Source organism: Gallus gallus, chromosome 9, assembly GCF_016699485.2.
Source record: "Gallus gallus isolate bGalGal1 chromosome 9, bGalGal1.mat.broiler.GRCg7b, whole genome shotgun sequence".
Classification (NCBI taxonomy): domain Eukaryota; kingdom Metazoa; phylum Chordata; class Aves; order Galliformes; family Phasianidae; genus Gallus; species Gallus gallus.
Window position 1 is genome coordinate 561,069 of NC_052540.1, and position 24,107 is coordinate 585,175.

The 24,107-nt window shown below is 63.9% G+C and overlaps 11 non-coding genes across 11 annotated transcripts; all 11 read right to left on the reverse strand.

Annotated features, from left to right (window-relative positions):
- Nucleotides 1-1,619: 1,619 nt before the first annotated feature.
- On the reverse strand, nt 1,620-1,738 carry LOC112533050. The gene has a single exon (XR_003076832.1). It is a non-coding gene; the product is annotated as a 5S ribosomal RNA (ribosomal RNA).
- Nucleotides 1,739-3,805: 2,067 nt separating this feature from the next.
- Nucleotides 3,806-3,924, reverse strand: LOC112533046. Its single transcript, XR_003076828.2, has one exon. It is a non-coding gene; the product is annotated as a 5S ribosomal RNA (ribosomal RNA).
- Nucleotides 3,925-6,041: 2,117 nt separating this feature from the next.
- LOC121112514 lies at nt 6,042-6,160 on the reverse strand. The gene has a single exon (XR_005862511.1). It is a non-coding gene; the product is annotated as a 5S ribosomal RNA (ribosomal RNA).
- Nucleotides 6,161-8,227: 2,067 nt separating this feature from the next.
- On the reverse strand, nt 8,228-8,346 carry LOC112533119. The gene has a single exon (XR_003076889.1). It is a non-coding gene; the product is annotated as a 5S ribosomal RNA (ribosomal RNA).
- A 2,053-nt stretch (nt 8,347-10,399) lies between these two features.
- On the reverse strand, nt 10,400-10,519 carry LOC112533110. Its single transcript, XR_003076880.2, has one exon. It is a non-coding gene; the product is annotated as a 5S ribosomal RNA (ribosomal RNA).
- A 2,045-nt stretch (nt 10,520-12,564) lies between these two features.
- LOC112533114 lies at nt 12,565-12,683 on the reverse strand. Its single transcript, XR_003076884.1, has one exon. It is a non-coding gene; the product is annotated as a 5S ribosomal RNA (ribosomal RNA).
- A 2,077-nt stretch (nt 12,684-14,760) lies between these two features.
- LOC112533100 lies at nt 14,761-14,879 on the reverse strand. The gene has a single exon (XR_003076870.1). It is a non-coding gene; the product is annotated as a 5S ribosomal RNA (ribosomal RNA).
- A 2,085-nt stretch (nt 14,880-16,964) lies between these two features.
- Nucleotides 16,965-17,083, reverse strand: LOC112533053. The gene has a single exon (XR_003076835.2). It is a non-coding gene; the product is annotated as a 5S ribosomal RNA (ribosomal RNA).
- Nucleotides 17,084-19,157: 2,074 nt separating this feature from the next.
- LOC112533099 lies at nt 19,158-19,276 on the reverse strand. The gene has a single exon (XR_003076869.1). It is a non-coding gene; the product is annotated as a 5S ribosomal RNA (ribosomal RNA).
- A 2,059-nt stretch (nt 19,277-21,335) lies between these two features.
- LOC112533041 lies at nt 21,336-21,454 on the reverse strand. The gene has a single exon (XR_003076823.1). It is a non-coding gene; the product is annotated as a 5S ribosomal RNA (ribosomal RNA).
- A 2,058-nt stretch (nt 21,455-23,512) lies between these two features.
- LOC112533108 lies at nt 23,513-23,631 on the reverse strand. Its single transcript, XR_003076878.1, has one exon. It is a non-coding gene; the product is annotated as a 5S ribosomal RNA (ribosomal RNA).
- Nucleotides 23,632-24,107: the final 476 nt, after the last annotated feature.

A 24,107-nucleotide genomic window follows, 5' to 3' on the forward strand; every position in this document is an offset into this window, starting at 1 on the left:
ATCCCTGCAGCCTGGCTGCATCCCGCTGCCGACGGCGAGCCCCTGTATCCCCACCCACGGCAGGACAACGAGGATGAGTGTGCAGTGTGCGGTGACGGCGGCGAGCTCATCTGCTGCGATGGCTGCCCCAGGGCCTTCCACCTCCCCTGCCTGGTGCCCCCGCTGCCCTGTGTCCCGAGGTGAGCCCCGCGCTGCCGTGGGGCCCAGCTGTACCTCATGTCCCCACTGCCCCTCACTGCTGTGCTGGGGTTGTGCAGCGGGACGTGGCAATGCAGCTCATGCGTGGCCAAGCTGGGCCGGCTGCGGGAGGCAGACACGGCTGCAGAGCAGCTCCCTGCAGTCCCAGACAAGGAGGAGCACGGTGCCCAGCCGGGAGGAGGCCACGGCAGCACCTGTGGCCGCTGCTTCTCCAGCATCTCTGCACCCCAACGCTGCCCTACTTGTGATGGGGACCCTGGGTGAGTCCCCGCCGCCTTTCCCCACATCATACCCCACACCTCCCCGTTCCTTCCAACTGCCCAGAAGGCTTCAAGACACCTCGTTGGCTTGCAGAGGGCTGTGGCTTTGCAGCTCCTGCACGGGCATCCCAGAAACAGGCAGCCACGAGAGCAGTGCAGCTGCTGGAGAACGCGTGCTTCTCGCAGCAAAGGTTGGTGCACCCAGGGCCGGTACCGGTGCGGGGAACGCAGGCGGTGCTGGGTAAAGGCGCCTGGAGGAACACCAAAACAGAGAGAGAGGGGGGGGGGGGGGGGGGGGGGGGGGGGGGGGGGGGGGGGGGGGGGGGGGGGGGGGGGGGGGGGGGGGGGGGGGGGGGGGGGGGGGGGGGGGGGGGGGGGGGGGGGGGGGGGGGGGGGGGAGAGAGGGAGAGGAGGGCCGAGGGACAAGGAGTGGCCGCTGGGGGAGGGACGCGGCAGCGTGAGATGGAGGCAATGCTGAAGCTGTCGTGCAGGAGGAAGAGCACAGCCCAGGGGCTGCGACCCCCGGCCTCCGGTCCGTGCAGGACCGAAAGGAGCCCACGGCCAGAGGTAGGGGTGACGCATCTCCTCCCACAGCTAGAGAATGGCTCAGCCAGCAGCGACCCCATGTCCAGCAGGAAGAGCTCGACGCCCTCCTGAGTGAGGTAGGACACGCGGAGTGCATCCGCAGCACATTCACAGGGACCACTTGGTGCACTGGGAAGCTCCAGAGCAGGCCGGGGGGCGCTGGGAAGGAAGATGAGAAAGAGGGTAAAGCAGAGAGGCTGAGAATAGAGCGAGAGCGGAGACTGACAACGGGTGTGCGATCCCACAGGGAACGTGGGATGGGATCCTGCAGTGGGCATTCCAGAGCATGGCACGGCCCCCTTGCAGACCCACACGGGCCGTTTGACTAGTGCCCGCTGCGGCCGTGGAAGGCCGAGGGAGACAAGACTACGGGGAGAGCAAAGAAAAGAAAAGAGCGAAAAGGAAGAAGAGCAACCAATAAAGAAGTGAGAAAACAAGCAAAAGGCAAAGCGCACGCGAACTCAGTAGTGACGGCAACACAGCAAAACGGAACGATGCCCCCGGACACGAAAGCTGACGCCTCCTGCGGGCAGCGCGACCCCGCGGGAGCGGAGGGAAAGAAAAAGTGGGAGCAAAAGCCTACAGCACCCGGTATTCCCAGGAGGTCTCCCATCCAAGTACTAACCAGGCCCGACCCTGCTTAGCTTCCGAGATCAGACGAGATCGGGCGTTACCAGGGTGGGATGGCCGTAGGCACGGGCTGCTCCGGCTCCAGCCCTCTTCCCATCTGCACACACCGCCACCGCCCAACACGCAATGCCAAAGAAGGCCCAAAGCCCCCACAGCAAAAGGGAAGCCCACGCAACCCACACCTCCCCGCCCCTCACCCATCCACTCCTCACTACACCTTACCACGGCCCCCCACACCCGCCCTACACGTGGCACAGTGGCACTGCCGCACTTACAGCCCTGCAACAGCACCGCTATGGAACTGCACGCACACAGCACACCACAGCACGGACGGACACACACGGAAACACACACTCCTCCCCACCCTCCCAAACCTACTCATACACCGACCACCCCACACCCCGACACCAGCAGGGCTGCCCATCACGCTGCTCCTGGTACATCCCTCTCTACTGGCCCACTGCAGGCAGCCCGGGGCTCTGCCACCCCGCTGTCACCGGCCTACAACAGCCTGGGAGCACCAGATCCCCGTCCCAAATACGGCCCGGGCTTTGTGTTGGCGATGGGAGGTGACGGGATGGGAGGTGCCAAGATCCCCTGCAGCCTGGCTGCATCCCGCTGCCGACGGCGAGCCCCTGTATCCCCACCCACGGCAGGACAACGAGGATGAGTGTGCAGTGTGCGGTGACGGCGGCGAGCTCATCTGCTGCGATGGCTGCCCCAGGGCCTTCCACCTCCCCTGCCTGGTGCCCCCGCTGCCCTGTGTCCCGAGGTGAGCCCCGCGCTGCCGTGGGGCCCAGCTGTACCTCATGTCCCCACTGCCCCTCACTGCTGTGCTGGGGTTGTGCAGCGGGACGTGGCAATGCAGCTCATGCGTGGCCAAGCTGGGCCGGCTGCGGGAGGCAGACACGGCTGCAGAGCAGCTCCCTGCAGTCCCAGACAAGGAGGAGCACGGTGCCCAGCCGGGAGGAGGCCACGGCAGCACCTGTGGCCGCTGCTTCTCCAGCATCTCTGCACCCCAACGCTGCCCTACTTGTGATGGGACCCTGGGTGAGTCCCCGCCGCCTTTCCCCACATCATACCCCACACCTCCCCGTTCCTTCCAACTGCCCAGAAGGCTTCAAGACACCTCGTTGGCTTGCAGAGGGCTGTGGCTTTGCAGCTCCTGCACGGGCATCCCAGAAACAGGCAGCCACGAGAGCAGTGCAGCTGCTGGAGAACGCGTGCTTCTCGCAGCAAAGGTTGGTGCACCCAGGGCCGGTACCGGTGCGGGGAACGCAGGCGGTGCTGGGTAAAGGCGCCTGGAGGAACACCAAAACAGAGAGATGAGGGGGGGGGGGGGGGGGGGGGGGGGGGGGGGGGGGGGGGGGGAGAGAGGGAGAGGAGGCCGAGGGACAAGGAGTGGCCGCTGGGGGAGGGACGCGGCAGCGTGAGATGGAGGCAATGCTGAAGCTGTCGTGCAGGAGGAAGAGCACAGCCCAGGGGCTGCGACCCCGGCCTCCGGTCCGTGCAGGACCGAAAGGAGCCCACGGCCAGAGGTAGGGGTGACGCATCTCCTCCCACAGCTAGAGAATGGCTCAGCCAGCAGCGACCCCATGTCCAGCAGGGAAGAGCTCGACGCCCTCCTGAGTGAGGTAGGACACGCGGAGTGCATCCGCAGCACATTCACAGGGACCACTTGGTGCACTGGGAAGCTCCAGAGCAGGCCGGGGGGCGCTGGGAAGGAAGATGAGAAAGAGGGTAAAGCAGAGAGGCTGAGAATAGAGCGAGAGCGGAGACTGACAACGGGTGTGCGATCCCACAGGGAACGTGGGATGGGATCCTGCAGTGGGCATTCCAGAGCATGGCACGGCCCCTTGCAGACCCACACGGGCCGTTTGACTAGTGCCCGCTGCGGCCGTGGAAGGCCGAGGGAGACAAGACTACGGGGAGAGCAAAGAAAAGAAAAGAGCGAAAAGGAAGAAGAGCAACCAATAAAGAAGTGAGAAAACAAGCAAAAGGCAAAGCGCACGCGAACTCAGTAGTGACGGCAACACAGCAAAACGGAACGATGCCCCCGGACACGAAAGCTGACGCCTCCTGCGGGCAGCGCGACCCCGCGGGAGCGGAGGGAAAGAAAAAGTGGGAGCAAAAGCCTACAGCACCCGGTATTCCCAGGAGGTCTCCCATCCAAGTACTAACCAGGCCCGACCCTGCTTAGCTTCCGAGATCAGACGAGATCGGGCGTTACCAGGGTGGGATGGCCGTAGGCACGGGCTGCTCCGGCTCCAGCCCTCTTCCCATCTGCACACACACCGCCACCGCCCAACACGCAATGCCAAAGAAGGCCCAAAGCCCCCACAGCAAAAGGGAAGCCCACGCAACCCACACCTCCCCGCCCCTCACCCATCCACTCCTCACTACACCTTACCACGGCCCCCCACACCCGCCCTACACGTGGCACAGTGGCACTGCCGCACTTACAGCCCTGCAACAGCACCGCTATGGAACTGCACGCACACAGCACACCACAGCACGGACGGACACACACGGAAACACACACTCCTCCCCACCCTCCCAAACCTACTCATACACCGACCACCCCACACCCCGACACCAGCAGGGCTGCCCATCACGCTGCTCCTGGTACATCCCTCTCTACTGGCCCACTGCAGGCAGCCCGGGGCTCTGCCACCCCGCTGTCACCGGGCCTACAACAGCCTGGGAGCACCAGATCCCCGTCCCAAATACGGCCCGGGCTTTGTGTTGGCGATGGGAGGTGACGGGATGGGAGGTGCCAAGATCCCCTGCAGCCTGGCTGCATCCCGCTGCCGACGGCGAGCCCCTGTATCCCCACCCACGGCAGGACAACGAGGATGAGTGTGCAGTGTGCGGTGACGGCGGTGAGCTCATCTGCTGCGATGGCTGCCCCAGGGCCTTCCACCTCCCCTGCCTGGTGCCCCCGCTGCCCCGTGTCCCGAGGTGAGCCCCGCGCTGCCGTGGGGCCCAGCTGTACCTCATGTCCCCACTGCCCCTCACTGCTGTGCTGGGGTTGTGCAGCGGGACGTGGCAATGCAGCTCATGCGTGGCCAAGCTGGGCCGGCTGCGGGAGGCAGACACGGCTGCAGAGCAGCTCCCTGCAGTCCCAGACAAGGAGGAGCACGGTGCCCAGCCGGGAGGAGGCCACGGCAGCACCTGTGGCCGCTGCTTCTCCAGCATCTCTGCACCCCAACGCTGCCCTACTTGTGATGGGGACCCTGGGTGAGTCCCCGCCGCCTTTCCCCACATCATACCCCACACCTCCCCGTTCCTTCCAACTGCCCAGAAGGCTTCAAGACACCTCGTTGGCTTGCAGAGGGCTGTGGCTTTGCAGCTCCTGCACGGGCATCCCAGAAACAGGCAGCCACGAGAGCAGTGCAGCTGCTGGAGAACGCGTGCTTCTCGCAGCAAAGGTTGGTGCACCCAGGGCCGGTACCGGTGCGGGGAACGCAGGCGGTGCTGGGTAAAGGCGCCTGGAGGAACACCAAAACAGAGAGAGAGGGGGGGGGGGGGGGGGGGGGGGGGGGGGGGGGGGGGGGGGGGGGGGGGGGGGGGGGGGGGGGTGGGGGAGGGGGGGGGGGGGGGGGGGAGAGAGGGAGAGGAGGCCGAGGGACAAGGAGTGGCCGCTGGGGGAGGGACGCGGCAGCGTGAGATGGAGGCAATGCTGAAGCTGTCGTGCAGGAGGAAGAGCACAGCCCAGGGGCTGCGACCCCGGCCCTCCGTCCGTGCAGGACCGAAAGGAGCCCACGGCCAGAGTAGGGGTGACGCATCTCCTCCCACAGCTAGAGAATGGCTCAGCCAGCAGCGACCCCATGTCCAGCAGGGAAGAGCTCGACGCCCTCCTGAGTGAGGTAGGACACGCGGAGTGCATCCGCAGCACATTCACAGGGACCACTTGGTGCACTGGGAAGCTCCAGAGCAGGCCGGGGGGCGCTGGGAAGGAAGATGAGAAAGAGGGTAAAGCAGAGAGGCTGAGAATAGAGCGAGAGCGGAGACTGACAACGGGGTGTGCGATCCCACAGGGAACGTGGGATGGGATCCTGCAGTGGGCATTCCAGAGCATGGCACGGCCCCTTGCAGACCCACACGGGCCGTTTGACTAGTGCCCGCTGCGGCCGTGGAAGGCCGAGGGAGACAAGACTACGGGGAGAGCAAAGAAAAGAAAAGAGCGAAAAGGAAGAAGAGCAACCAATAAAGAAGTGAGAAAACAAGCAAAAGGCAAAGCGCACGCGAACTCAGTAGTGACGGCAACACAGCAAAACGGAACGATGCCCCCGGACACGAAAGCTGACGCCTCCTGCGGGCAGCGCGACCCCGCGGGAGCGGAGGGAAAGAAAAAGTGGGAGCAAAAGCCTACAGCACCCGGTATTCCCAGGAGGTCTCCCATCCAAGTACTAACCAGGCCCGACCCTGCTTAGCTTCCGAGATCAGACGAGATCGGGCGTTACCAGGGTGGGATGGCCGTAGGCACGGGCTGCTCCGGCTCCAGCCCTCTTCCCATCTGCACACACCGCCACCGCCCAACACGCAATGCCAAAGAAGGCCCAAAGCCCCCACAGCAAAAGGGAAGCCCACGCAACCCACACCTCCCCGCCCCTCACCCATCCACTCCTCACTACACCTTACCACGGCCCCCCACACCCGCCCTACACGTGGCACAGTGGCACTGCCGCACTTACAGCCCTGCAACAGCACCGCTATGGAACTGCACGCACACAGCACACCACAGCACGGACGGACACACACGGAAACACACACTCCTCCCCACCCTCCCAAACCTACTCATACACCGACCACCCCACACCCCGACACCAGCAGGGCTGCCCATCACGCTGCTCCTGGTACATCCCTCTCTACTGGCCCACTGCAGGCAGCCCGGGGCTCTGCCACCCCGCTGTCACCGGCCTACAACAGCCTGGGAGCACCAGATCCCCGTCCCAAATACGGCCCGGGCTTTGTGTTGGCGATGGGAGGTGACGGGATGGGAGGTGCCAAGATCCCCTGCAGCCTGGCTGCATCCCGCTGCCGACGGCGAGCCCCTGTATCCCCACCCACGGCAGGACAACGAGGATGAGTGTGCAGTGTGCGGTGACGGCGGCGAGCTCATCTGCTGCGATGGCTGCCCCAGGGCCTTCCACCTCCCCTGCCTGGTGCCCCCGCTGCCCCGTGTCCCGAGGTGAGCCCCGCGCTGCCGTGGGGCCCAGCTGTACCTCATGTCCCCACTGCCCCTCACTGCTGTGCTGGGGTTGTGCAGCGGGACGTGGCAATGCAGCTCATGCGTGGCCAAGCTGGGCCGGCTGCGGGAGGCAGACACGGCTGCAGAGCAGCTCCCTGCAGTCCCAGACAAGGAGGAGCACGGTGCCCAGCCGGGAGGAGGCCACGGCAGCACCTGTGGCCGCTGCTTCTCCAGCATCTCTGCACCCCAACGCTGCCCTACTTGTGATGGGGACCCTGGGTGAGTCCCCGCCGCCTTTCCCCACATCATACCCCACACCTCCCCGTTCCTTCCAACTGCCCAGAAGGCTTCAAGACACCTCGTTGGCTTGCAGAGGGCTGTGGCTTTGCAGCTCCTGCACGGGCATCCCAGAAACAGGCAGCCACGAGAGCAGTGCAGCTGCTGGAGAACGCGTGCTTCTCGCAGCAAAGGTTGGTGCACCCAGGGCCGGTACCGGTGCGGGGAACGCAGGCGGTGCTGGGTAAAGGCGCCTGGAGGAACACCAAAAACAGAGAGAGAGGGGGGGGGGGGGGGGGGTGGGGGGGGGGGGGGGGGGGGAGAGAGGGAGAGGAGGGCCGAGGGACAAGGAGTGGCCGCTGGGGGAGGGACGCGGCAGCGTGAGATGGAGGCAATGCTGAAGCTGTCGTGCAGGAGGAAGAGCACAGCCCAGGGGCTGCGACCCCGGCCTCCGGTCCGTGCAGGACCGAAAGGAGCCCACGGCCAGAGGTAGGGGTGACGCATCTCCTCCCACAGCTAGAGAATGGCTCAGCCAGCAGCGACCCCATGTCCAGCAGGGAAGAGCTCGACGCCCTCCTGAGTGAGGTAGGACACGCGGAGTGCATCCGCAGCACATTCACAGGGACCACTTGGTGCACTGGGAAGCTCCAGAGCAGGCCGGGGGGCGCTGGGAAGGAAGATGAGAAAGAGGGTAAAGCAGAGAGGCTGAGAATAGAGCGAGAGCGGAGACTGACAACGGGTGTGCGATCCCACAGGGAACGTGGGATGGGATCCTGCAGTGGGCATTCCAGAGCATGGCACGGCCCCTTGCAGACCCACACGGGCCGTTTGACTAGTGCCCGCTGCGGCCGTGGAAGGCCGAGGGAGACAAGACTACGGGGAGAGCAAAGAAAAGAAAAGAGCGAAAAGGAAGAAGAGCAACCAATAAAGAAGTGAGAAAACAAGCAAAAGGCAAAGCGCACGCGAACTCAGTAGTGACGGCAACACAGCAAAACGGAACGATGCCCCCGGACACGAAAGCTGACCGCCTCCTGCGGGCAGCGCGACCCCGCGGGAGCGGAGGGAAAGAAAAAGTGGGAGCAAAAGCCTACAGCACCCGGTATTCCCAGGAGGTCTCCCATCCAAGTACTAACCAGGCCCGACCCTGCTTAGCTTCCGAGATCAGACGAGATCGGGCGTTACCAGGGTGGGATGGCCGTAGGCACGGGCTGCTCCGGCTCCAGCCCTCTTCCCATCTGCACACACCGCCACCGCCCAACACGCAATGCCAAAGAAGGCCCAAAGCCCCCACAGCAAAAGGGAAGCCCACGCAACCCACACCTCCCCGCCCCTCACCCATCCACTCCTCACTACACCTTACCACGGCCCCCCACACCCGCCCTACACGTGGCACAGTGGCACTGCCGCACTTACAGCCCTGCAACAGCACCGCTATGGAACTGCACGCACACAGCACACCACAGCACGGACGGACACACACGGAAACACACACTCCTCCCCACCCTCCCAAACCTACTCATACACCGACCACCCCACACCCCGACACCAGCAGGGCTGCCCATCACGCTGCTCCTGGTACATCCCTCTCTACTGGCCCACTGCAGGCAGCCCGGGCTCTGCCACCCCGCTGTCACCGGCCTACAACAGCCTGGGAGCACCAGATCCCCGTCCCAAATACGGCCCGGGCTTTGTGTTGGCGATGGGAGGTGACGGGATGGGAGGTGCCAAGATCCCCTGCAGCCTGGCTGCATCCCGCTGCCGACGGCGAGCCCCTGTATCCCCACCCACGGCAGGACAACGAGGATGAGTGTGCAGTGTGCGGTGACGGCGGCGAGCTCATCTGCTGCGATGGCTGCCCCAGGGCCTTCCACCTCCCCTGCCTGGTGCCCCCGCTGCCCCGTGTCCCGAGGTGAGCCCCGCGCTGCCGTGGGGCCCAGCTGTACCTCATGTCCCCACTGCCCCTCACTGCTGTGCTGGGGTTGTGCAGCGGGACGTGGCAATGCAGCTCATGCGTGGCCAAGCTGGGCCGGCTGCGGGAGGCAGACACGGCTGCAGAGCAGCTCCCTGCAGTCCCAGACAAGGAGGAGCACGGTGCCCAGCCGGGAGGAGGCCACGGCAGCACCTGTGGCCGCTGCTTCTCCAGCATCTCTGCACCCCAACGCTGCCCTACTTGTGATGGGGACCCTGGGTGAGTCCCCGCCGCCTTTCCCCACATCATACCCCACACCTCCCCGTTCCTTCCAACTGCCCAGAAGGCTTCAAGACACCTCGTTGGCTTGCAGAGGGCTGTGGCTTTGCAGCTCCTGCACGGGCATCCCAGAAACAGGCAGCCACGAGAGCAGTGCAGCTGCTGGAGAACGCGTGCTTCTCGCAGCAAAGGTTGGTGCACCCAGGGCCGGTACCGGTGCGGGGAACGCAGGCGGTGCTGGGTAAAGGCGCCTGGAGGAACACCAAAACAGAGAGAGAGAGGGGGGGGGGGGGGGAGGGGGGGGGGAAGAGAGGGAGAGGAGGCCGAGGGACAAGGAGTGGCCGCTGGGGGAGGGATGCGGCAGCGCGAGATGGAGGCGATGCTGAAGCTGTCGTGCAGGAGGAAGAGCACAGCCCAGGGGCTGCGACCCCGGCCTCCGGTCCGTGCAGGACCGAAAGGAGCCCACGGCCAGAGGTAGGGTGACGCATCTCTCCCACAGCTAGAGAATGGCTCAGCCAGCAGCGACCCCCATGTCCAGCAGGGAAGAGCTCGACGCCCTCCTGAGTGAGGTAGGACACAGCGGAGTGCATCCGCAGCACATTCACAGGGACCACTTGGTGCACTGGGAAGCTCCAGAGCAGGCCGGGGGGCGCTGGGAAGGAAGATGAGAAAGAGGGTAAAGCAGAGAGGCTGAGAATAGAGCGAGAGCGGAGACTGACAACGGGTGTGCGATCCCACAGGGAACGTGGGATGGGATCCTGCAGTGGGCATTCCAGAGCATGGCACGGCCCCTTGCAGACCCACACGGGCCGTTTGACTAGTGCCCGCTGCGGCCGTGGAAGGCCGAGGGAGACAAGACTACGGGGAGAGCAAAGAAAAGAAAAGAGCGAAAAGGAAGAAGAGCAACCAATAAAGAAGTGAGAAAACAAGCAAAAGGCAAAGCGCACGCGAACTCAGTAGTGACGGCAACACAGCAAAACGGAACGATGCCCCCGGACACGAAAGCTGACGCCTCCTGCGGGCAGCGCGACCCCGCGGGAGCGGAGGGAAAGAAAAAGTGGGAGCAAAAGCCTACAGCACCCGGTATTCCCAGGAGGTCTCCCATCCAAGTACTAACCAGGGCCCGACCCTGCTTAGCTTCCGAGATCAGACGAGATCGGGCGTTACCAGGGTGGGATGGCCGTAGGCACGGGCTGCTCCGGCTCCAGCCCTCTTCCCATCTGCACACACCGCCACCCGCCCAACACGCAATGCCAAAGAAGGCCCAAAGCCCCCACAGCAAAAGGGAAGCCCACGCAACCCACACCTCCCCGCCCCTCACCCATCCACTCCTCACTACACCTTACCACGGCCCCCCACACCCGCCCTACACGTGGCACAGTGGCACTTGCCGCACTTACAGCCCTGCAACAGCACCGCTATGGAACTGCACGCACACAGCACACCACAGCACGGACGGACACACACGGAAACACACACTCCTCCCCACCCTCCCAAACCTACTCATACACCGACCACCCCACACCCCGACACCAGCAGGGCTGCCCATCACGCTGCTCCTGGTACATCCCTCTCTACTGGCCCACTGCAGGCAGCCCGGGGCTCTGCCACCCCGCTGTCACCGGCCTACAACAGCCTGGGAGCACCAGATCCCCGTCCCAAATACGGCCCGGGCTTTGTGTTGGCGATGGGAGGTGACGGGATGGGAGGTGCCAAGATCCCCTGCAGCCTGGCTGCATCCCGCTGCCGACGGCGAGCCCCTGTATCCCCACCCACGGCAGGACAACGAGGATGAGTGTGCAGTGTGCGGTGACGGCGGCGAGCTCATCTGCTGCGATGGCTGCCCCAGGGCCTTCCACCTCCCCTGCCTGGTGCCCCCGCTGCCCTGTGTCCCGAGGTGAGCCCCGCGCTGCCGTGGGGCCCAGCTGTACCTCATGTCCCCACTGCCCCTCACTGCTGTGCTGGGGTTGTGCAGCGGGACGTGGCAATGCAGCTCATGCGTGGCCAAGCTGGGCCGGCTGCGGGAGGCAGACACGGCTGCAGAGCAGCTCCCTGCAGTCCCAGACAAGGAGGAGCACGGTGCCCAGCCGGGAGGAGGCCACGGCAGCACCTGTGGCCGCTGCTTCTCCAGCATCTCTGCACCCCAACGCTGCCCTACTTGTGATGGGGACCCTGGGTGAGTCCCCGCCGCCTTTCCCCACATCATACCCCACACCTCCCCGTTCCTTCCAACTGCCCAGAAGGCTTCAAGACACCTCGTTGGCTTGCAGAGGGCTGTGGCTTTGCAGCTCCTGCACGGGCATCCCAGAAACAGGCAGCCACGAGAGCAGTGCAGCTGCTGGAGAACGCGTGCTTCTCGCAGCAAAGGTTGGTGCACCCAGGGCCGGTACCGGTGCGGGGAACGCAGGCGGTGCTGGGTAAAGGCGCCTGGAGGAACACCAAAACAGAGAGAGAGGGTGGGGGGGGGGGGGGGGAGAGAGGGAGAGGAGGCCGAGGGACAAGGAGTGGCCGCTGGGGGAGGGACGCGGCAGCGCGAGATGGAGGCGATGCTGAAGCTGTCGTGCAGGAGGAAGAGCACAGCCCAGGGCTGCGACCCCGGCCTCCGGTCCGTGCAGGACCGAAAGGAGCCCACGGCCAGAGGTAGGGGTGACGCATCTCCTCCCACAGCTAGAGAATGGCTCAGCCAGCAGCGACCCCATGTCCAGCAGGAAGAGCTCGACGCCCTCCTGAGTGAGGTAGGACACGCGGAGTGCATCCGCAGCACATTCACAGGGACCACTTGGTGCACTGGGAAGCTCCAGAGCAGGCCGGGGGGCGCTGGGAAGGAAGATGAGAAAGAGGGTAAAGCAGAGAGGCTGAGAATAGAGCGAGAGCGGAGACTGACAACGGGTGTGCGATCCCACAGGGAACGTGGGATGGGATCCTGCAGTGGGCATTCCAGAGCATGGCACGGCCCCTTGCAGACCCACACGGGCCGTTTGACTAGTGCCCGCTGCGGCCGTGGAAGGCCGAGGGAGACAAGACTACGGGGAGAGCAAAGAAAAGAAAAGAGCGAAAAGGAAGAAGAGCAACCAATAAAGAAGTGAGAAAACAAGCAAAAGGCAAAGCGCACGCGAACTCAGTAGTGACGGCAACACAGCAAAACGGAACGATGCCCCCGGACACGAAAGCTGACGCCTCCTGCGGGCAGCGCGACCCCGCGGGAGCGGAGGGAAAGAAAAAGTGGGAGCAAAAGCCTACAGCACCCGGTATTCCCAGGAGGTCTCCCATCCAAGTACTAACCAGGCCCGACCCTGCTTAGCTTCCGAGATCAGACGAGATCGGGCGTTACCAGGGTGGGATGGCCGTAGGCACGGGCTGCTCCGGCTCCAGCCCTCTTCCCATCTGCACACACCGCCACCGCCCAACACGCAATGCCAAAGAAGGCCCAAAGCCCCCACAGCAAAAGGGAAGCCCACGCAACCCACACCTCCCCGCCCCTCACCCATCCACTCCTCACTACACCTTACCACGGCCCCCCACACCCGCCCTACACGTGGCACAGTGGCACTGCCGCACTTACAGCCCTGCAACAGCACCGCTATGGAACTGCACGCACACAGCACACCACAGCACGGACGGACACACACGGAAACACACACTCCTCCCCACCCTCCCAAACCTACTCATACACCGACCACCCCACACCCCGACACCAGCAGGGCTGCCCATCACGCTGCTCCTGGTACATCCCTCTCTACTGGCCCACTGCAGGCAGCCCGGGGCTCTGCCACCCCGCTGTCACCGGCCTACAACAGCCTGGGAGCACCAGATCCCCGTCCCAAATACGGCCCGGGCTTTGTGTTGGCGATGGGAGGTGACGGGATGGGAGGTGCCAAGATCCCCTGCAGCCTGGCTGCATCCCGCTGCCGACGGCGAGCCCCTGTATCCCCACCCACGGCAGGACAACGAGGATGAGTGTGCAGTGTGCGGTGACGGCGGCGAGCTCATCTGCTGCGATGGCTGCCCCAGGGCCTTCCACCTCCCCTGCCTGGTGCCCCCGCTGCCCCGTGTCCCGAGGTGAGCCCCGCGCTGCCGTGGGGCCCAGCTGTACCTCATGTCCCCACTGCCCCTCACTGCTGTGCTGGGGTTGTGCAGCGGGACGTGGCAATGCAGCTCATGCGTGGCCAAGCTGGGCCGGCTGCGGGAGGCAGACACGGCTGCAGAGCAGCTCCCTGCAGTCCCAGACAAGGAGGAGCACGGTGCCCAGCCGGGAGGAGGCCACGGCAGCACCTGTGGCCGCTGCTTCTCCAGCATCTCTGCACCCCAACGCTGCCCTACTTGTGATGGGGACCCTGGGTGAGTCCCCGCCGCCTTTCCCCACATCATACCCCACACCTCCCCGTTCCTTCCAACTGCCCAGAAGGCTTCAAGACACCTCGTTGGCTTGCAGAGGGCTGTGGCTTTGCAGCTCCTGCACGGGCATCCCAGAAACAGGCAGCCACGAGAGCAGTGCAGCTGCTGGAGAACGCGTGCTTCTCGCAGCAAAGGTTGGTGCACCCAGGGCCGGTACCGGTGCGGGGAACGCAGGCGGTGCTGGGTAAAGGCGCCTGGAGGAACACCAAAACAGAGAGAGAGGGGGGGGAGGGGGGGGGGGGGGGGGGGGGGGGGGGGGGGGGGGGGGGGGGGAGAGAGGGAGAGGAGGCCGAGGGACAAGGAGTGGCCGCTGGGGGAGGGACGCGGCAGCGCGAGATGGAGGCGATGCTGAAGCTGTCGTGCAGGAGGAAGAGCACAGCCCAGGGGCTGCGACCCCGGCCTCCGGTCCGTGCAGGACCGAAAGGAGCCCACGGCCAGAGGTAGGGGTGACGCATCTCCTCCCACAGCTAGAGAATGGCTCAGCCAGCAGCGACCCCATGTCCAGCAGGGAAGAGCTCGACGCCCTCCTGAGTGAGGTAGGACACGCGGAGTGCATCCGCAGCACATTCACAGGGACCACTTGGTGCACTGGGAAGCTCCAGAGCAGGCCGGGGGGCGCTGGGAAGGAAGATGAGAAAGAGGGTAAAGCAGAGAGGCTGAGAATAGAGCGAGAGCGGAGACTGACAACGGGTGTGCGATCCCACAGGGAACGTGGGATGGGATCCTGCAGTGGGCATTCCAGAGCATGGCACGGCCCCTTGCAGACCCACACGGGCCGTTTGACTAGTGCCCGCTGCGGCCGTGGAAGGCCGAGGGAGACAAGACTACGGGGAGAGCAAAGAAAAGAAAAGAGCGAAAAGGAAGAAGAGCAACCAATAAAGAAGTGAGAAAACAAGCAAAAGGCAAAGCGCACGCGAACTCAGTAGTGACGGCAACACAGCAAAACGGAACGATGCCCCCGGACACGAAAGCTGACGCCTCCTGCGGGCAGCGCGACCCCGCGGGAGCGGAGGGAAAGAAAAAGTGGGAGCAAAAGCCTACAGCACCCGGTATTCCCAGGAGGTCTCCCATCCAAGTACTAACCAGGCCCGACCCTGCTTAGCTTCCGAGATCAGACGAGATCGGGCGTTACCAGGGTGGGATGGCCGTAGGCACGGGCTGCTCCGGCTCCAGCCCTCTTCCCATCTGCACACACCGCCACCGCCCAACACGCAATGCCAAAGAAGGCCCAAAGCCCCCACAGCAAAAGGGAAGCCCACGCAACCCACACCTCCCCGCCCCTCACCCATCCACTCCTCACTACACCTTACCACGGCCCCCCACACCCGCCCTACACGTGGCACAGTGGCACTGCCGCACTTACAGCCCTGCAACAGCACCGCTATGGAACTGCACGCACACAGCACACCACAGCACGGACGGACACACACGGAAACACACACTCCTCCCCACCCTCCCAAACCTACTCATACACCGACCACCCCACACCCCGACACCAGCAGGGCTGCCCATCACGCTGCTCCTGGTACATCCCTCTCTACTGGCCCACTGCAGGCAGCCCGGGGCTCTGCCACCCCGCTGTCACCGGCCTACAACAGCCTGGGAGCACCAGATCCCCGTCCCAAATACGGCCCGGGCTTTGTGTTGGCGATGGGAGGTGACGGGATGGGAGGTGCCAAGATCCCCTGCAGCCTGGCTGCATCCCGCTGCCGACGGCGAGCCCCTGTATCCCCACCCACGGCAGGACAACGAGGATGAGTGTGCAGTGTGCGGTGACGGCGGCGAGCTCATCTGCTGCGATGGCTGCCCCAGGGCCTTCCACCTCCCCTGCCTGGTGCCCCCGCTGCCCTGTGTCCCGAGGTGAGCCCCGCGCTGCCGTGGGGCCCAGCTGTACCTCATGTCCCCACTGCCCCTCACTGCTGTGCTGGGGTTGTGCAGCGGGACGTGGCAATGCAGCTCATGCGTGGCCAAGCTGGGCCGGCTGCGGGAGGCAGACACGGCTGCAGAGCAGCTCCCTGCAGTCCCAGACAAGGAGGAGCACGGTGCCCAGCCGGGAGGAGGCCACGGCAGCACCTGTGGCCGCTGCTTCTCCAGCATCTCTGCACCCCAACGCTGCCCTACTTGTGATGGGGACCCTGGGTGAGTCCCCGCCGCCTTTCCCCACATCATACCCCACACCTCCCCGTTCCTTCCAACTGCCCAGAAGGCTTCAAGACACCTCGTTGGCTTGCAGAGGGCTGTGGCTTTGCAGCTCCTGCACGGGCATCCCAGAAACAGGCAGCCACGAGAGCAGTGCAGCTGCTGGAGAACGCGTGCTTCTCGCAGCAAAGGTTGGTGCACCCAGGGCCGGTACCGGTGCGGGGAACGCAGGCGGTGCTGGGTAAAGGCGCCTGGAGGAACACCAAAACAGAGAGAGAGGGGGGGGGGGGGGGGGGGGGGGGGGGGAGGGGGGGGGGGGGGGGGGGGGGGGGGGGGGGAGAGAGGGAGAGGAGGCCGAGGGACAAGGAGTGGCCGCTGGGGGAGGGACGCGGCAGCGCGAGATGGAGGCGATGCTGAAGCTGTCGTGCAGGAGGAAGAGCACAGCCCAGGGGCTGCGACCCCGGCCTCCGGTCCGTGCAGGACCGAAAGGAGCCCACGGCCAGAGGTAGGGGTGACGCATCTCCTCCCACAGCTAGAGAATGGCTCAGCCAGCAGCGACCCCATGTCCAGCAGGGAAGAGCTCGACGCCCTCCTGAGTGAGGTAGGACACGCGGAGTGCATCCGCAGCACATTCACAGGGACCACTTGGTGCACTGGGAAGCTCCAGAGCAGGCCGGGGGGCGCTGGGAAGGAAGATGAGAAAGAGGGTAAAGCAGAGAGGCTGAGAATAGAGCGAGAGCGGAGACTGACAACGGGTGTGCGATCCCACAGGGAACGTGGGATGGGATCCTGCAGTGGGCATTCCAGAGCATGGCACGGCCCCTTGCAGACCCACACGGGCCGTTTGACTAGTGCCCGCTGCGGCCGTGGAAGGCCGAGGGAGACAAGACTACGGGGAGAGCAAAGAAAAGAAAAGAGCGAAAAGGAAGAAGAGCAACCAATAAAGAAGTGAGAAAACAAGCAAAAGGCAAAGCGCACGCGAACTCAGTAGTGACGGCAACACAGCAAAACGGAACGATGCCCCCGGACACGAAAGCTGACGCCTCCTGCGGGCAGCGCGACCCCGCGGGAGCGGAGGGAAAGAAAAAGTGGGAGCAAAAGCCTACAGCACCCGGTATTCCCAGGAGGTCTCCCATCCAAGTACTAACCAGGCCCGACCCTGCTTAGCTTCCGAGATCAGACGAGATCGGGCGTTACCAGGGTGGGATGGCCGTAGGCACGGGCTGCTCCGGCTCCAGCCCTCTTCCCATCTGCACACACCGCCACCGCCCAACACGCAATGCCAAAGAAGGCCCAAAGCCCCCACAGCAAAAGGGAAGCCCACGCAACCCACACCTCCCCGCCCCTCACCCATCCACTCCTCACTACACCTTACCACGGCCCCCCACACCCGCCCTACACGTGGCACAGTGGCACTGCCGCACTTACAGCCCTGCAACAGCACCGCTATGGAACTGCACGCACACAGCACACCACAGCACGGACGGACACACACGGAAACACACACTCCTCCCCACCCTCCCAAACCTACTCATACACCGACCACCCCACACCCCGACACCAGCAGGGCTGCCCATCACGCTGCTCCTGGTACATCCCTCTCTACTGGCCCACTGCAGGCAGCCCGGGGCTCTGCCACCCCGCTGTCACCGGCCTACAACAGCCTGGGAGCACCAGATCCCCGTCCCAAATACGGCCCGGGCTTTGTGTTGGCGATGGGAGGTGACGGGATGGGAGGTGCCAAGATCCCCTGCAGCCTGGCTGCATCCCGCTGCCGACGGCGAGCCCCTGTATCCCCACCCACGGCAGGACAACGAGGATGAGTGTGCAGTGTGCGGTGACGGCGGCGAGCTCATCTGCTGCGATGGCTGCCCCAGGGCCTTCCACCTCCCCTGCCTGGTGCCCCCGCTGCCCCGTGTCCCGAGGTGAGCCCCGCGCTGCCGTGGGGCCCAGCTGTACCTCATGTCCCCACTGCCCCTCACTGCTGTGCTGGGGTTGTGCAGCGGGACGTGGCAATGCAGCTCATGCGTGGCCAAGCTGGGCCGGCTGCGGGAGGCAGACACGGCTGCAGAGCAGCTCCCTGCAGTCCCAGACAAGGAGGAGCACGGTGCCCAGCCGGGAGGAGGCCACGGCAGCACCTGTGGCCGCTGCTTCTCCAGCATCTCTGCACCCCAACGCTGCCCTACTTGTGATGGGGACCCTGGGTGAGTCCCCGCCGCCTTTCCCCACATCATACCCCACACCTCCCCGTTCCTTCCAACTGCCCAGAAGGCTTCAAGACACCTCGTTGGCTTGCAGAGGGCTGTGGCTTTGCAGCTCCTGCACGGGCATCCCAGAAACAGGCAGCCACGAGAGCAGTGCAGCTGCTGGAGAACGCGTGCTTCTCGCAGCAAAGGTTGGTGCACCCAGGGCCGGTACCGGTGCGGGGAACGCAGGCGGTGCTGGGTAAAGGCGCCTGGAGGAACACCAAAACAGAGAGAGAGGGGGGGGGGGGGGGGGGGGGGGGGGGGGGGGGGGGGGGGGGGGGGGGGAGAGAGGGAGAGGAGGCCGAGGGACAAGGAGTGGCCGCTGGGGGAGGGACGCGGCAGCGTGAGATGGAGGCAATGCTGAAGCTGTCGTGCAGGAGGAAGAGCACAGCCCAGGGGCTGCGACCCCGGCCTCCGGTCCGTGCAGGACCGAAAGGAGCCCACGGCCAGAGGTAGGGGTGACGCATCTCCTCCCACAGCTAGAGAATGGCTCAGCCAGCAGCGACCCCATGTCCAGCAGGGAAGAGCTCGACGCCCTCCTGAGTGAGGTAGGACACGCGGAGTGCATCCGCAGCACATTCACAGGGACCACTTGGTGCACTGGGAAGCTCCAGAGCAGGCCGGGGGGCGCTGGGAAGGAAGATGAGAAAGAGGGTAAAGCAGAGAGGCTGAGAATAGAGCGAGAGCGGAGACTGACAACGGGTGTGCGATCCCACAGGGAACGTGGGATGGGATCCTGCAGTGGGCATTCCAGAGCATGGCACGGCCCCTTGCAGACCCACACGGGCCGTTTGACTAGTGCCCGCTGCGGCCGTGGAAGGCCGAGGGAGACAAGACTACGGGGAGAGCAAAGAAAAGAAAAGAGCGAAAAGGAAGAAGAGCAACCAATAAAGAAGTGAGAAAACAAGCAAAAGGCAAAGCGCACGCGAACTCAGTAGTGACGGCAACACAGCAAAACGGAACGATGCCCCCGGACACGAAAGCTGACGCCTCCTGCGGGCAGCGCGACCCCGCGGGAGCGGAGGGAAAGAAAAAGTGGGAGCAAAAGCCTACAGCACCCGGTATTCCCAGGAGGTCTCCCATCCAAGTACTAACCAGGCCCGACCCTGCTTAGCTTCCGAGATCAGACGAGATCGGGCGTTACCAGGGTGGGATGGCCGTAGGCACGGGCTGCTCCGGCTCCAGCCCTCTTCCCATCTGCACACACCGCCACCGCCCAACACGCAATGCCAAAGAAGGCCCAAAGCCCCCACAGCAAAAGGGAAGCCCACGCAACCCACACCTCCCCGCCCCTCACCCATCCACTCCTCACTACACCTTACCACGGCCCCCCACACCCGCCCTACACGTGGCACAGTGGCACTGCCGCACTTACAGCCCTGCAACAGCACCGCTATGGAACTGCACGCACACAGCACACCACAGCACGGACGGACACACACGGAAACACACACTCCTCCCCACCCTCCCAAACCTACTCATACACCGACCACCCCACACCCCGACACCAGCAGGGCTGCCCATCACGCTGCTCCTGGTACATCCCTCTCTACTGGCCCACTGCAGGCAGCCCGGGGCTCTGCCACCCCGCTGTCACCGGCCTACAACAGCCTGGGAGCACCAGATCCCCGTCCCAAATACGGCCCGGGCTTTGTGTTGGCGATGGGAGGAGACGGGACCGTGTGGGAAATATCCCACAACCCACCAGGACGGTATCTCTCATAAAGCAGACTCTGTTTGCCATGGCAGCGGCGGGGCTCGCAGAAAACAGCCTTACATGGTTGCTGCCCCATGACTCGACGCTCGTCTCTTTCTCCCCTGGTTCCCCATTGGCTGAGTACTTCAGGTTCACCATCTTCCTGACGCTCAGCTAAACACACGGATACTGGATCAACACAAATGACTGCTAGCTAAGCACATACTGCTAATTAGCTAACTTCTCACATGTGCTCGTTCCACACTCAGTCCCCGTTTCTGCACATCTGCTTGTCCTTGCATAGGGATAAGCTTGGAAGGAGGAGAGAGGGGAGTATCTCCATGCCTGCCTGTTGCACCCCAACCTACCCACCGGAGCGAGGCAATCCTCGTGCTGAGGCCCTGGCTTCTCGGATGTTTGTTAAGTCTGCTTTTCTTTTGCTGAGGGTCTCTTATGCAGACAGAATAGCCCCTACGATATGCTTTCCAGTCTATCATGCTATACCCATACTACCTGCACAGTAGAGAGGTGCTATAAAGAAAGGGAAGAGGATTGCTCACCCGTATCAGAAGATTCCAGGTCTGCGGGGGAAGGCTTCACCAAGGAGGGATTTCCAACCACAAATCCCTCCCCAGCGGCAGTCAGCCCTTCAGTGAGGTCTGAGAGAGGCGCACCCAGGGCCGGTACCGGTGCGGGGAACGCAGGCGGTGCTGGGTAAAGGCGCCTGGAGGAAAACCAAAACAGAGAGAGGGGTGGGGGGGGGGGGAGAGAGGGAGAGGAGGCCGAGGGACAAGGAGTGGCCGCTGGGGGAGGGACGCGGCAGCGCGAGATGGAGGCGATGCTGAAGCTGTCGTGCAGGAGGAAGAGCACAGCCCAGGGGCTGCGACCCCGGCCTCCGGTCCGTGCAGGACCGAAAGGAGCCCACGGCCAGAGGTAGGGGTGACGCATCTCCTCCCACAGCTAGAGAATGGCTCAGCCAGCAGCGACCCCATGTCCAGCAGGGAAGAGCTCGACGCCCTCCTGAGTGAGGTAGGACACGCGGAGTGCATCCGCAGCACATTCACAGGGACCACTTGGTGCACTGGGAAGCTCCAGAGCAGGCCGGGGGGGCGCTGGGAAGGAAGATGAGAAAGAGGGTAAAGCAGAGAGGCTGAGAATAGAGCGAGAGCGGAGACTGACAACGGGTGTGCGATCCCACAGGGAACGTGGGATGGGATCCTGCAGTGGGCATTCCAGAGCATGGCACGGCCCCTTGCAGACCCACACGGGCCGTTTGACTAGTGCCCGCTGCGGCCGTGGAAGGCCGAGGGAGACAAGACTACGGGGAGAGCAAAGAAAAGAAAAGAGCGAAAAGGAAGAAGAGCAACCAATAAAGAAGTGAGAAAACAAGCAAAAGGCAAAGCGCACGCGAACTCAGTAGTGACGGCAACACAGCAAAACGGAACGATGCCCCCGGACACGAAAGCTGACGCCTCCTGCGGGCAGCGCGACCCCGCGGGAGCGGAGGGAAAGAAAAAGTGGGAGCAAAAGCCTACAGCACCCGGTATTCCCAGGAGGTCTCCCATCCAAGTACTAACCAGGCCCGACCCTGCTTAGCTTCCGAGATCAGACGAGATCGGGCGTTACCAGGGTGGGATGGCCGTAGGCACGGGCTGCTCCGGCTCCAGCCCTCTTCCCATCTGCACACACCGCCACCGCCCAACACGCAATGCCAAAGAAGGCCCAAAGCCCCCACAGCAAAAGGGAAGCCCACGCAACCCACACCTCCCCGCCCCTCACCCATCCACTCCTCACTACACCTTACCACGGCCCCCCACACCCGCCCTACACGTGGCACAGTGGCACTGCCGCACTTACAGCCCTGCAACAGCACCGCTATGGAACTGCACGCACACAGCACACCACAGCACGGACGGACACACACGGAAACACACACTCCTCCCCACCCTCCCAAACCTACTCATACACCGACCACCCCACACCCCGACACCAGCAGGGCTGCCCATCACGCTGCTCCTGGTACATCCCTCTCTACTGGCCCACTGCAGGCAGCCCGGGGCTCTGCCACCCCGCTGTCACCGGCCTACAACAGCCTGGGAGCACCAGATCCCCGTCCCAAATACGGCCCGGGCTTTGTGTTGGCGATGGGAGGAGACGGGACCGTGTGGGAAATATCCCACAACCCACCAGGACGGTATCTCTCATAAAGCAGACTCTGTTTGCCATGGCAGCGGCGGGGCTCGCAGAAAACAGCCTTACATGGTTGCTGCCCCATGACTCGACGCTCGTCTCTTTCTCCCCTGGTTCCCCATTGGCTGAGTACTTCAGGTTCACCATCTTCCTGACGCTCAGCTAAACACACGGATACTGGATCAACACAAATGACTGCTAGCTAAGCACATACTGCTAATTAGCTAACTTCTCACATGTGCTCGTTCCACACTCAGTCCCCGTTTCTGCACATCTGCTTGTCCTTGCATAGGGATAAGCTTGGAAGGAGGAGAGAGGGGAGTATCTCCATGCCTGCCTGTTGCACCCCAACCTACCCACCGGAGCGAGGCAATCCTCGTGCTGAGGCCCTGGCTTCTCGGATGTTTGTTAAGTCTGCTTTTCTTTTGCTGAGGGTCTCTTATGCAGACAGAATAGCCCCTACGATATGCTTTCCAGTCTATCATGCTATACCCATACTACCTGCACAGTAGAGAGGTGCTATAAAGAAAGGGAAGAGGATTGCTCACCCGTATCAGAAGATTCCAGGTCTGCGGGGGAAGGCTTCACCAAGGAGGGATTTCCAACCACAAATCCCTCCCCAGCGGCAGTCAGCCCTTCAGTGAGGTCTGAGAGAGGCGCACCCAGGGCCGGTACCGGTGTGGGGAACCCAGGCGGTGCTGGGTAAAGGCGCCTGGAGGAAAACCAAAACAGAGAGAGAGGGGGGGGGGGGGGGAGAGAGGGAGAGGAGGCCGAGGGACAAGGAGTGGCCGCTGGGGGAGGGACGCGGCAGCGCGAGATGGAGGCGATGCTGAAGCTGTCGTGCAGGAGGAAGAGCACAGCCCAGGGGCTGCGACCCCGGCCTCCGGTCCGTGCAGGACCGAAAGGAGCCCACGGCCAGAGGTAGGGGTGACGCATCTCCTCCCACAGCTAGAGAATGGCTCAGCCAGCAGCGACCCCATGTCCAGCAGGGAAGAGCTCGACGCCCTCCTGAGTGAGGTAGGACACGCGGAGTGCATCCGCAGCACATTCACAGGGACCACTTGGTGCACTGGGAAGCTCCAGAGCAGGCCGGGGGGCGCTGGGAAGGAAGATGAGAAAGAGGGTAAAGCAGAGAGGCTGAGAATAGAGCGAGAGCGGAGACTGACAACGGGTGTGCGATCCCACAGGGAACGTGGGATGGGATCCTGCAGTGGGCATTCCAGAGCATGGCACGGCCCCTTGCAGACCCACACGGGCCGTTTGACTAGTGCCCGCTGCGGCCGTGGAAGGCCGAGGGAGACAAGACTACGGGGAGAGCAAAGAAAAGAAAAGAGCGAAAAGGAAGAAGAGCAACCAATAAAGAAGTGAGAAAACAAGCAAAAGGCAAAGCGCACGCGAACTCAGTAGTGACGGCAACACAGCAAAACGGAACGATGCCCCCGGACACGAAAGCTGACGCCTCCTGCGGGCAGCGCGACCCCGCGGGAGCGGAGGGAAAGAAAAAGTGGGAGCAAAAGCCTACAGCACCCGGTATTCCCAGGAGGTCTCCCATCCAAGTACTAACCAGGCCCGACCCTGCTTAGCTTCCGAGATCAGACGAGATCGGGCGTTACCAGGGTGGGATGGCCGTAGGCACGGGCTGCTCCGGCTCCAGCCCTCTTCCCATCTGCACACACCGCCACCGCCCAACTCGTACCGCTAAAACGAGGACTGTGCCACGGACCGCGGAAAACAAGACGACGCGACCCAGACCTCCCCGCCCCTCGCCCACCCAGGATACAACACGGACCGACCCTGACTACGGCTCACCACGTCGCCCCACATCCAGCCCAGACAAGGCTCACTGCTGGGACGACCCTGCAGCGGCCCTCTTCACGGCACGACATGGGACACACGGGGACACACACAGACGCCACCCCGCCCTCCCCAATACACTCCAAGACCGATCACCCCCCCCACAACCGCCCACCCCGACAGCCCCCACCCGCCCGCACAGCGCCCCCAGCGGAACAGCGCAACGACACCGCCCTGCCCGACCCCGCGGCACCGAAGGCAAAAAGGAGCCCCGCGTCCAAACCCAACCACAAACCGCACCGCGCACTGCATCGAG